This window comes from Arachis stenosperma, chromosome 2 (genome assembly GCF_014773155.1).
Source record: "Arachis stenosperma cultivar V10309 chromosome 2, arast.V10309.gnm1.PFL2, whole genome shotgun sequence".
In the NCBI taxonomy this organism is placed as follows: Eukaryota; Viridiplantae; Streptophyta; class Magnoliopsida; order Fabales; family Fabaceae; genus Arachis; species Arachis stenosperma.
Window position 1 is genome coordinate 17,025,122 of NC_080378.1, and position 13,927 is coordinate 17,039,048.

Consider the following 13,927-nt stretch of genomic DNA (forward strand, 5'->3'; position numbering starts at 1 on the left):
ACTATAATTCCTAGTATATTGTTCAACCATACTAAAACAATCAGCTATAGTCTTCAGTGTCATATTCATCCTCATCATCATCATAGTCCTCATCCAAAAACATTGAGGGTGGCGGCGGTGGCGGTGGTAGTGGAACTGCACTAGAACTACTTGACGCTCTAACCTTCTCATAGTATCTAACATAAGCCTCAGAAGAGGTGGAGGTGGTTGAAATAGCGGCTGCGGCGGTGGTGCGAGAACCTCTATGACTCTTGACACCTTTACCCTTGACCCGAGGAGCCATGACCTACATATATATTAAAGACAATATTAAAACAATGAACAGTTTTTTTAATTAAAAAATGATTTGAAACCTGCGCATGCAACTCTTTTTCTTGCATGTTGGATCATGATCAATGGCAGTTTTCGTGGCTAATTAAAGGGTACAATTTGGCAAGTTTGTACATATGCACATTGATTGTTTCCTCCTATAGGAAAATTCCACAAATATAGTATATGCTATGCTATATATCCTTCAACAAGTTATGATGATGTTGATCTATGTTTTGTACAAGAGCACAACTGTAGGAAAATGGCTGGTATATATAAGATAATAAGATCCAATTTAATCATGGCTTGAATTGGAAAATAACCTTCTTGGTAAAAACACTTCACCCCACATATGATTTACTATAAAGAAACCATTCTTTTCTTTGCCCAGGCAGATCAACAGACACAAGAAAGCACAATCTATCTTTGCATGCTCACAAGCTTATATATTGTTATTCGTTATGTAATTCAGTGTTACGGTTTTGGAATAAATATTACAAGATAGAAGCATTTAACAAAAAATACCTTCTGATGAGCACACCAAGGATGAAACTTGACCAAACAATTAACAATCCTGCACTCTATACAAGAACCACCCCAACGGTTGCAGATGGAACAAACCTGGAAAAGGTGACCCAAATATAAATATAGAACTTAAAACAGTAGCCATAATCCAATATGTAAAGAACAATATAAGCTAAAACAATACAAGCTAAAAATGATTACCCTATTAAAAATCAATATCATCATCAAAGTCTGCAACATCATCATATTTATTTTTATTAGCCCCAGAACTAGAGCCGGTGGACAATTCGATAATGCGGTCCTCTCCAAATGGAGACTTAAGACTAATAGGAGGCTCAGTGTCAGAAATCCTAGAAGGATTGCTCTCATCCGCTTGATAAGCTACATCATTTTCTTCTTCATCCTCCTTTACATCAATTCGACCTCTTGGTTTAGTATTTACAATAACACGCCACGTAGACTTGCAATTTCCAAGATAAGATAAGAAGTAAACTTGTTTAACTACATACCTTTATGGCCTGTGGGATAAAGTTCACGTTCAAGTTCTGATGAGAGCTCCTAAAATCAACAGCCTACAAATCAGATAGACACTCAATAATTGATGTGTTTCTATTTTGAATCAATAATTGATATGTGTTTTAGGAAAATAAAACCCTTTTAGATAAGAATAAAATTGAGAATATATTATTATAAATTTATGATATAAATTAGTCTTATTTATACTCTACCTTAGCTTATATATGCATATGCTTGAGTTCCATTCTTCTTGTGATCCAAGCTTCTGACTTAGAACTATATATATATATATATATATATATATATATATATATATATATATATATATATATAAATTAAACCCAAAACCTTATATCAATATAATATTCTGTTTTACATTAAAATAACTCAAGTAAACAAATAATCTCAAGTAAACAAATAAAATTGATTTTGTTGTTCAGGCAGATGAAAAAAGTTTATTGTTTCTTCCGCAATATTAATTGTTATAGAACAGGAAATGTGTACATAGAAAGTGAAACTTGCATTATTTAATTATAAGAACCTATAGAATCAAACTGCAGATTTTGCACCCTCTCCAACTCAAATTTTTGTTTCCATTTAGCGGCCTCAGCTTGAGCAGAAGCTTTTCCTTCAGCTACTTGCCTTAAGGCCTTCGCAACGGCTAGAAGGAGTTTAAGATAAATAAGTGGGGTTGGTTGATGGATACCTGTTAATGGCCGCCGTAGATAGACAGATAGAGAAGAGGTAAAAGTAAATAAGCCTTAGCAATAAAGTGGGTGAGTATGTAAAATTCTCAAAAATCAAAACCCTATTTGTGGCAGCAGCTCAACTAAAGTGAGTTCAATTTTGCATAAATTTTATTCGTAGGTTAGAAATTTGAAATTTGAAAAATGCTTTTTGTTGATATTTTGCATAGTCTACCACTTTTTGGACCTCAAATAAGATTAACTAAAGAAAAACAAGTTAAAATTTGAACAAAATTTATACATAAATTCAAGGATTAAGAAATCTGTGAGAAACTATGTCAAAAATTGGTTGTACCATTCACTGATGAAGCTCTTAAATAAAGATTAATTTACACCCTCCTAATCCCTTGCTCTCTCTGCGTTCTAATAAATAGATAAGGAAAAGAAACACTATATTAATAAAATCATTCTTCATAATATATATAATGCTAATTAATCTATCAGGAAAAATAAGATGAATTCAATATGTAACGTAAAATAGTTTTATAAGTATATTCAAATACATAACATTAAATTAGTAAAAAAATTTGTTCCGAACCCCATAAACTCCCATCTAGTATCTGTTCTAAATATGATAGAGCAACTGCAGATTCAAAATCCAAATTGTTTGATAAAGATAGATATTAATGCAGACTTGATTTGGTTCATGTCATCTTAGGAGGAATAAATGCTTACCAAGTAATGGTTGAATCCAATTCCGTGTATTTGCAAGGTCTTTGTAATTCTTCAAAAATGTATCATAGTAACTAAATAAAATAAATAAATAAAATTTATTAATATGACTCAGAGATTCTCTACCTAATACCTGACTCAACACAAATAAATAAATAAATAAAATTAAAAAAAAAAAACACTAAGAGATGCTTATTAATATGAGTCTAAATACATGCAATGAAAACTTTTTTATGATGATTCAAAGAACTTGGAAAAGCTAACTGAATTCAATTCATTTTCATGTACAAATTAAATGCTTATCTTTGTTCTTTGGAACTATGTTGCAAGAACAACAAAAAAAAAATAAAGAGAAAATGCAAAAGTAAAGGAAAATCTGTTACATATGAGAAATCATCATCAACCTAAGCATGAAATGCAAAAAGATAGAAACAAAATGAATTAAATAAATAAGAATGAAAAAGGAAAAATGAAGGAAAATTTATTGACCTTAGGTGACTGAGGAGAAAATATAGAGTCAAAATCCTAGAAGAAGGTGATGGTTGAGACTCTTTGGAACCAAAAAGCTCAGAAGGAAATGAATGAGAAGAATAAGAAGAAGAAGAAGTACCCTTTTGCTTCCTTGCTTCCATTTTTCTTCTCTCTCTCTCTCTCTCTCTCTCTGTGTGTGCAAGTTTTAAAAACTAAAACCACTGTATTAGAATCACTTCAACCCTTTAACTAAATTTAAGAGCCTTCTTCTCAATGATTAAGACTTTGTTACAATTTGGCTCTCAAAATCATGGTTTTGGGTTTGGGAATGGTTGGTAACATAAAGCAGATTAGGTATTTCTTTACAACAAAGACTTTATATGACATAGAAACAGATCTACATTATTTAATTTATACAAAATAAAAAATATAAAAAACTTACCCTCCATCACGGCCTAAACATCTTCCAGATTTGTCAAATGCCAATCCTGCAAAGTGACATAACAGAGTGAAGAAAACAAAAAAATAATTAAAAAATGATGTGAGCAAGGAAGGGTATACGTAGTACCAAAACACCATTGCCAAATGTATCATTCCAAATCAATATCCTATTTTTTAGGCTTTTCATCAAACAACTTACATGCATCATTCGAAATGCTTTGATTAAATAAAATATTCATCACAGCAACCAAATAAATCACAAAATTAAAAGCAAACGCTAGCTTAATCCCAAATCGGAAATGAAATCAAGCAGCAATTAAACTAACTGGAAGAAAATATAGTAGCAAATTCAAATACTCACCATCAATGTTGGGTTCGAAGAGAAGAAAAAGTCACTAAATGAGGATTAAAGTTTATACTCATAAAGTAGAGTTAGGTTTAATGAGAGTGATGATTGACAATGACGAGAGTGATCGAAGTCCCAAAGGTGTTGATGATGGAAGAATGCAGTGGATGACTGTGGTGATGGAACAACGGTAATGGAAGAATGCAGCGCTGAGGAGAAAGATTTGAAGTGTGAATGGAGAGGAAGATGACTGTGAAGCCCGTTTGGAGAGTGGATTATGGAGCTTGAGGGGATTAAAGTAGAGTTTAGGCTTAAGTTAATATTTCCGATGGAAGATTTTAAATTATAGACGAATTTTCCGTCTGTAATAATTTAATAAAACGTAGCATTTTTGTCCATTTAATTACAGACGGATTTTCTGTCTGTAACTACTTCCCACAGAAAAAATTTCCGACAGAATTATCGACGGATTCTCTTTTTCGTCTGTAATTTATGCTAATTCATTTTTTTGTTTTCTGACAAAAAATCTCTCTGAAATTCCGTCTGTATTTTCGTGGGATAAAATCCGTTGGAAATATCCGTCTGTAATAACTAGTTTTCTAGTAGTGACACAACATTCATCATCTAAATTCTCAATCAAAACTTTAACATACATACTCAATCTCATACAACAATTCACATCACTTACCTCAACTTATCACATAGAGAATTCTGAATTCCTCATCCTATCCTCCAACACAATTTTCACAACAAATCAAATGTCATAATCAATCATACCAAAACATCGTTCACATATATGAAAATTTATACCAATCCATCATCACATTTATTCCAATCAATCAAACACCCAACATATCATAATTTTCACTAAACCGAATAATCAACCACAATAATTCAATAATAATCCTAGGTCCAATAGCCTAGGATTTCATGTTACATTACATGGTATTTATCCAAAACTTAAATCCATAGCTTAATGTCACAAATTTAAAGCTTCCAAGCATTCCCTTCCAAAATTTCCAAGTCTCAAATTGGTTCACACCAATGTCCAAGTTCAAACTCCAAAACCATATCATATAATTTGGCACAATGTCAAAATTAACGCTCATATAGATTGATGAACCAAGAGGAGAAAGGGGGTATTTACCTTTACCCACTAAAATTAGTGATGAAAACCACCAAGAACACAAGCTAGAGAACTCCTATAACATCAAAATCACCAAAAATTCTCAATACCGAAGCTATTCAAACTTGAATGAGAAACTAGAATTTGGATTTTGAGTTACTTACCAAAATAATCTAATAGAATTGAAGAGGAGGAGATAAGCTTTGCATGGCCGTGAACGGTACGACAATCGAAACTCCGGAGCAAAAGTTATGGTGGATTGAAGGTGTATGAAACTAGATTTGATTTCTCTCTTCCCTCTCTTCTCCATCAACGTTTCTCTCTCAAAAATAAAGGGGGGTGTGTAACACCCTACCATACAGAGTCTTATGCTTAAGTCATAATTCAGAGATGGCAAGGTATTACGACCTCTAAAATAAAAATTTAGTACGTATAGTAGTATGAATGATTGATTATAACTAGGAGCCTTTGTAGAAAAAGGGGTAAACAAAAATTGCAACTCAAAAACGCAACACTCCGATCGATAACGTAACGAACAAGGATAAACCAACGCGAGATTATATATATACAAAGGAGTGTCAAAAACAGGAATATCAAGACTCAAGATCCGGCTGCGAAGATAACCGGTCCGAGCATAGCAATATATATATATGATAAAAATAAGGAAAACCCCAAAAGAAACCCAAAGGGACACAAATACATAAAACCTATTCTCCAAAATCTCCCATAAGAGGAGTCATCACAGTTTGTATTATTTAATGGAGATAAAAGTATCTAAGCAAAACATATAAACCAAAACATAGTTCCGAGAACAAAGGATCTTCGCAAAAATCTAGAAGCCTCCAGCATGCCTCAACGGGAAACCTCACGTCCTGCATCTGAAAACCACAAAATCCGCATGGGTGAGAACCAAAGGTCCCCAGCATGGTAACAGCTTCCACATATATAATACATAATAATAGAGGAAAGCCAAAGGTAATCCTAGAACTTCCTCCAGATAATTCAAAAGCTTACAAACAAGCTAAACCATAAAGGGCATCTGACTAAAGATTCTTCAGTATAACTAATACTTCCCTTTCCAATTCCTTCAAACCTCCCAACCACCAGCAGGAGTATAATGTAGCAAACACAGTTATATCAAACAAGAAATATACAAATAGGAACAATTAAGGCATTTAGACAATTAGCAAGTAATATGCAGTCAAATAGGCAATCTCAAACAATTCATATAGTATGCATATGATGAATGCCTGTCCCTAGTGGCCGATGATATCATCTGTCGGTTATAGAGCCAACCCGACAAGTCCTGGCAGTTAACCATTGGACTGTTCCTCTGTCGTGTCTCCCCAACTTGAGTCATGCTCATTATAACTTGATCATAATCATGATCCATATCCATCACCCTCACTGGTGAATATTTATCCATCACCATCACTAGTGAATACTTATCCATCACCATCACTGGTGAATATTTTTAGGGGTGAGCTTGTCTGGGAATTTTACAGTGCCTGGCCACCTTGACGACATAGGGTCAAAAGAGCTTCAAGTCTCGACCTAGAGCACGTGGTGGCTAGCCACTGCTTTCTCCCAGGGAAACTCTCATCTCCGAAAATGGAAGTGCAACATTCACAATTCATTTAACAGCATATATATGCATTTATACATAGCGATAATCATGGCTCCGCCGTAACACGGCAATAATCCAGCCATCCGGCTCACGGTTAAATCCATAACCAGCCACCCGGCTCACGGTTAAATCCATAACCAGCCGTTTCATTAACAATCACAGCCTTTCGGCCCATGGCATAACAAGCACTTCCACCACCATCCTCCGCCTCTCACATAATCATGCTTGATCCTCATTGATCATTCATTTTTCCCTTGCTTCACTCGCAAGTTACCACATTCACTAGCTCCTTTTCTAATAGCTAGGCATATCATAATGATTTAAGATATAAGAGGTGAGATCGGAGGCTTAGAAGTATGAGATTTGGCTTTTAAAACTCAAAAATCAACTTTGGGATGAAAACAGGGCCACGCGTACGCGGACTCCACGCGCACGCGTGGATGGCCTCAAAAACTCATCGACGCGTAAGCGTCATGCACGCTAACGCGTGGATTGAAAAATAGCCAAATGACGCGCACGCGTCAGCCACGCGTACGCGTGGGTACTTTCATGCCCCAAGCACAAAACTGGCACAGTTTTGGCACAACTCTCTGGAAAATGGCTGGGCATTGGGTGCAGCACATTCGGCGCACCCGCGCACATCACACGCACGCGTGGATGATGCTTTCGAGAAGAACGGCGCGTACGCGCCAAGTGCGCCTACGCGCGGGGGGTCATTCTGCTAAAAATTTTTCTAAGTTAAAAGCTGCAGAATTCACAGTTTCAACCCCCAATCTTCCGACGGACATAACTTCCTCATTTTAAATCGTTTTCACCCGTTCTTCGAACGGCAGGGACATCCCGGATCCAATTTCATTTCTAAACAGATTTGGCACAAAACAGAGATCTGTAGTCCAAGTTATGTCCCGTCAAAGTATGCCCAAAAACCATGTTTTTCATACAAAACCACAACATGCCATTTTCAAAACAAGCCATATTCAACTCTTTTCAAAATCAATCAAAACATGCCATTTTCATCCCTTTTCTTTGAAATCAATCAAAATATATCAAATTCAACATCAAGCCTCCTCAACTCACACATTGAGACTTTACCACACTTTACAAAATCACTATCTCATCATTTTAACCCACTTCACCCAAGTGGCTCAAACTCAAACATATTGACATATCGTATACTATTCCTCATGCCAATTTCAACAACACCAATTCCAATAAATCATTATTGTACACAAGCAACATCATACTCACCATCAACATGGTTCAACCCACAATTCAACCATAACCAATCATCAAGCATATATCACAACATGCATATTTCTCATACATCATACCACGAAGGCATCAATAATCATCATCACATATATGACCACATCATATATCTCAATCATTCAACAACATCAACCATTCAATGCCTATCTTAGGGCCTCTAGCCTAAGTATTTCCTACCACATTACATATTAGATACGGGAAACCGAAACCATACCTTAGCCGATTTCCCAAGCTCAACCGGAGCACTTTCAAATCACTTATCCACAAGCTCTCAAGGCCTCAACACCTCCAAGAACAGATTTTTCACCACCAAACCCTTTCCAAGCTTTTCAATATCACCAATCAAGCTCCAAAGTTCACATATACACAACCTAAGCCACAATTATCACACCCATACACAACATCTCAAAACTCAAACATTATGGAACAACAAAATTACACTAGGGTTGAGAATCTTACCACACCCAAGGTCCAAGGAGACAAGATTAACCTTCTCCTTCAAGAGAGTTGGGTCCTATAACATCAAAGATCCCAAAATCTCAACATTTTTGCTCATAAAACTCGAAAACAAGTCTAGAATTTCGAAGAGCAAAACGTGGCTTACCTCAAGATTAATTGTATGGGTTTTGTAGAGCTCTCTGCGGTGAACGCGTGGCTGTAAACGGAGCGGCAATCGGAGCTCTAGATCAAAAGTTATGGTAGTTTGAAGATCAAGTGAGAGAAAGAACTTGAGAGAGTGTTCTTCCCTCTTGTGCCTCCAATTTCAGCATGTGAGTGTGTTTAGTGAGGAGAGAGAATGCTGAAAACTAGGGTTTTGGTTTAGTTATGTTGGGCCAAGGGCCCACTGGTAGACGAAATTGTGATCAATATTCTTGTATCATTTGTGATCAATGTTCTAATTATGGCACTGGTTGAATTCACAACTCCGTTCAACTAACCAGCAAGTGTACTGGGTCGTCCAAGTAATAAACCTTACGTGAGTAAGGGTCGAATCCACAGAGATTGTTGGTATGAAGCAAGCTATGGTCACCTTGTAAATCTCAGTCAGGCAGATTAAAATTGTTTATGGTTCGAAAATTAATAATAAAATAAGAAATAATAAAAGGGATAGAATACTTATGTAGATTCATTGGCATAGGAATTTCAGTTAAGTATATGAAGATGCTGTATGGCTCAAGAACGCCTGCCCTCCTACTGCTTCAACTCAATCCTTCTTACTCCTTTCCATGGCAAGCTGTGTATAGGGGTTCACCATCAGCGGTGGCTACTTTCAATCCTCTCGGGAAAATGATCCTATGCGGTTGTCAGTCGCACGGCTAATCGTCTGGAGGCATCACCCATGGTTGATGGCTACATCCCATCCTCGCAGTGAAAACTAATGCTCACGCACTCTGTCACAGTACGGCTAATCACTGGTTGGTTCCCGCTCCTACTGGAATAGAATCCATTGATTCTTTTGCGTCTGTCACTAACGCCCAGCACTTGCAAGTTTGAAGCACGTCACAGTCATTCATTACCGGAATCCTACTCGGAATACCACAGACAAGGTTAGACTTTCCGGATTCCCAGGATCCTACTCGGAACACCACAGACAAGGTTGGACTTTCCGGATCCTCATAAATGCCGCCATCTATCTAGCTTATACCACGAAGATTCTGTTGGGGAATCTAAGAGATACACATTCAAGCTCTGTTGCATGTAGAACGGAAGTGGTTGTCAATCACGTGCGTTCATAAGTGAGAATGATAATGAGGGTTATCTAACTCATCACATTCATCATGTTCTTGGGTACGAATGAATATCTTGGAATAAAACTAAGATAGCATTTGAATAAAAGAAGATAGAATTGCATTAATACTTGAGGTACAGCAGAGCTCCACACCCTTAATCTATGGTGTGCAGAAACTCTACCGTTGAAAATACATAAGTGAAAGGGGTTCAGGCATGGCCGAATGGCCAGCCCCCTAAAACGTGATCAATAGCCTCTTAGGATAAAGAATAATACAAAACTGAGACCAAAGATGTCTAATACATCAGTTAAATGTTCTATTTATAATAAACTAGCTCCTAGGGTTTACATGAGTAAGTAATTGATGCATAAATCCACTTCCGGGGCCCACTTGGTGTTTGTTTGGGCTGAGCTTGATCAATCCACGAGCTGAGGCTTCTCTTGGAGTTGAACTCCGAGTTATGACGTGTTTTGGGCGTTCAACTCCGGATCATGACGTTTTTCTGGCGTTTAACTCCAGACAGCAGCATGTACTTGGCGTTCAACGCCAAGTTACGTCGTCATTCTTCGAATAAAGTATGGACTATTATATATTGCTGGAAAGCCCTGGATGTCTACTTTGCAACGCCGTTGAGAGCGCGCCAATTGGAGTTCTGTAGCTCCAAAAAATCCATTTCGAGTGCAGGGAGGTCAGATTCCAACAGCATCAGCAGTCCTTTTGTCAGCCTTTTTCAGAGTTTTGCTCAAGTCCCTCAATTTCAGTCAGAATTTACCTGAAATCACAGAAAAACACACAAACTCATAGTAAAGTCCAGAAATGTGAATTTAACATAAAAACTAATGAAAACATCCCTAAAAGTAGCTCAATCATCCTAAAAACTATCTAAAAACAATGCCAAAAAGCGTATAAATTATCCGCTCATCACCCACTTTGGGTCCGGTTGGCCCGGTTTAGCCCGTTCGATCCAATCTTGGTCCGAATTCTATAAAATTGGTACCAAAATTCTCGTCTCAATCTCCTCTATCATATTAAGCCATAAAAATCACATTTTAGGCTTTCTAGAATAAATTCTCATTTATGGGTGGTGCACGAAATTGTGATCACTACTTTTCACAACTCAAATAATCCCCGGTAATGAATCCAAAAACTTGGTGCTCAATACCATGGTATAAACACAACTTCGCACAACTAAACAGCAAGTGCACTGGGTCGTCCAAGTAATAAACCTTACGCGAGTAAGGGTCGATCCCACGGAGATTGTTGGTATGAAGCAAGCTATGGTCATCTTGTAAATCTTAGTCAGGCAGACTCAAATGGTTATGGATGATATATGAATAAAACTTAAAGATAAAGATAGAGATACTTATGTAATTCATTGGTGAGAATTTCAGATAAGCGAATGGAGATGCTTTGTCCCTTCCGTCTCTCTGCTTTCCTACTGTCTTCATCCAATCCTTCTTACTCCTTTCCATGGCAAGCTGTATGTTGGGCATCACCGTTGTCAGTGGCTACAATCCCATCCTCTCAGTGAAAATGTTCAACGCACCCTGTCACGGCACGGCTATTCATCTGTCGGTCCTCAATCAGGTTGGAGTAGAATCCATTGATTCTGTTGCGTCTGTCACTAACGCCCAGCCTTCAGGAGTTTGAAGCTCGTCACAGTCATTCAATCATTGAATCCTACTCAGAATACCACAGACAAGGTTTAGACCTTCCGGATTCTCTTGAATGCCGCCATCAATTCTAGCTTATACCACGAAGATTCCGGTTAAAGAATCCAAGAGATAAACATTCAAGCCTTGTTTGCTTGTAGAACGGGAGTGGTTGTCAGGCACACGTTCATAAGTGAGAATGATGATGAGCGTCACATAATCATCACATTCATCAAGTTCTTGAGAGCGAATGAGTATCTTGGAATAAGAACAAGCTGAATTGAACAGAAGAACAATAGTAATTGCATTAATACTCGAGGTACAGCAGAGCTCCACACTTTAATCTATGGTGTGTAGAAACTCCACCGTTGAAAATACATAAGAACAAGGTCTAGGCATGGCCGAATGGCCAGCCTCCTAATGATCTAAGATAGCATAAAACTACTCAAAGATAGCTACCAAGATGAAAATACAATAGCAAAAGGTCTTATTTATAAAGAACTAGTAGCCTAAGGTTTACAGAAATGAGTAAATGACAGAAAAATCCACTTACGGGCCCACTTGGTGTGTGCTTGGGCTGAGCATTTGAAGCATTTTCGTGTAGAGACTTCTCTTGGAGTTAAACGCCAGCTTTTGTGCCAGTTTGGGCGTTTAACTCCCATTCTTGTGCCAGTTCCGGCGTTTAACGCCGGGCATTCTTGAGCTGATTTGGAGCGCCGGTTTGGGCCATCAAATCTCGAACAAAGTATGGACTATTATACATTGCTGGAAAGCCCAGGATGTCTACTTTCCAACTTCGTTAAGAACGCGCCAATTGGGCTTCTGTAGCTCCAGAAAATCCACTTCGAGTGCAGGGAGGTCAGAATCCAACAGCATCTGCAGTCCTTTTCAGTCTCTGAATCAGATTTTTGCTCAAGTCCCTCAATTTAGCCAGAAAATACCTGAAATCACAGAAAAACACACAAACTCATAGTAAAGTCCAGAAAAGTGAATTTTAACTAAAAACTAATAAAATATACTAAAAACTAACTAAAACATACTAAAAACACACTAAAAACAATGCCAAAAAGCGTATAAATTATCCGCTCATCAATGGGTTAATTAGCCGTTAATTAACCGGATTTTACATTCTACCCACCTAATTGGGAATTTTGCCCACAAAATTCAAAGGTAATTACCTGAGAATAAGTGCGGATAATCCGTTCGCATCTCCGACTCAAGTTCCCAAGTGTGTTCCTCAACACCACCTCGACTCCATGCCACTTTGACTAATGAAACCTCTTTTCCACACAACCGTTTGATACTGGTATCATCAATTCTGACTGGAGCCACTGGAATCGTCAAATCTTCTCTTAACTGAACCGACTCAGGTTCTAACACATGGATAGCATCAGGAGTGTACTTCCGAAGCTGCGACACGTGAAACACGTCGTGCAGGTTCGAAAGATGAGGTGGTAGAGCCATCCCATACGCCACCGGTCCAATCCTCTCCAGGATTTGAAATGGACCAATGTATCGAGGATTCAACTTCTTTGCTTTAATCGCCCTTCCTACTCCCATGGTCGGAGTAACTTTAAGGAAAACATGGTCTCCTTCCTCAAATTCTAAGGGCTTTCGCCTCTGATCAGCGTAACTCTTTTGACGACTCTGCGCCGTAAACATCCTATCTCGGATTTTTTTGACTTGTTCAGTGGTCTCAGCTATCATTTCCGGCCCCAACAAGCTTTTCTCTCCAGCTTCATACCAACATAGCGGAGATTGACATTTTCTCCCATACAAGGCCTCATACGGAGCCATTCCGATGCTCGCATGATAACTATTATTGTATGCAAACTCCACTAATGGCATATACCGATCCCAACTCGCCGGTTGGTCCAAAACACAAGCTCTTAACATATCCTCTAGTGTTTGGATCGTCCTCTCAGATTGACCATCTGTTTGAGGATGGTAAGCCGTGCTCAAGCTTAATCGGGTTCCAAAAGCTTTTTGAAATGCACCCCAAAACCTTGAAGTGAAACGAGGATCTCTATCAGAGATTATAGTAGTAGGTACACCATGAAGTCTCACAATCTCCTTTATGTATAACCGTGCTAGCTCCTCAAGGGTGTAAGTCATCCGAATGGGTAAAAGGTGAGCTGACTTCGTCAATCGGTCCACAATCACCCAGATAGCATCAAAACCAGCCCTAGTCCTTGGCAATCCCGACACAAAGTCCATTGCAATACTTTCCCACTTCCATTGTGGAATCTCTAAAGGTTGCAACATCCCGGAAGGTCTTTGATGTTCAATCTTTACCTTTTGACAAGTTAAGCACTTTGAAACATATTCCGCCACATCATTTTTCATACCCGGCCACCAAAACATCGCCTTTAAATCCTGGTACATCTTAGTACTTCCCAGGTGAATGGAGAATCCGCTTTTGTGTGCCTCCTTTAAGATATCATGCCTCAAAGTGCCAACATCCGGCACAATGATCCTACCCTTGAACCTCCATAAC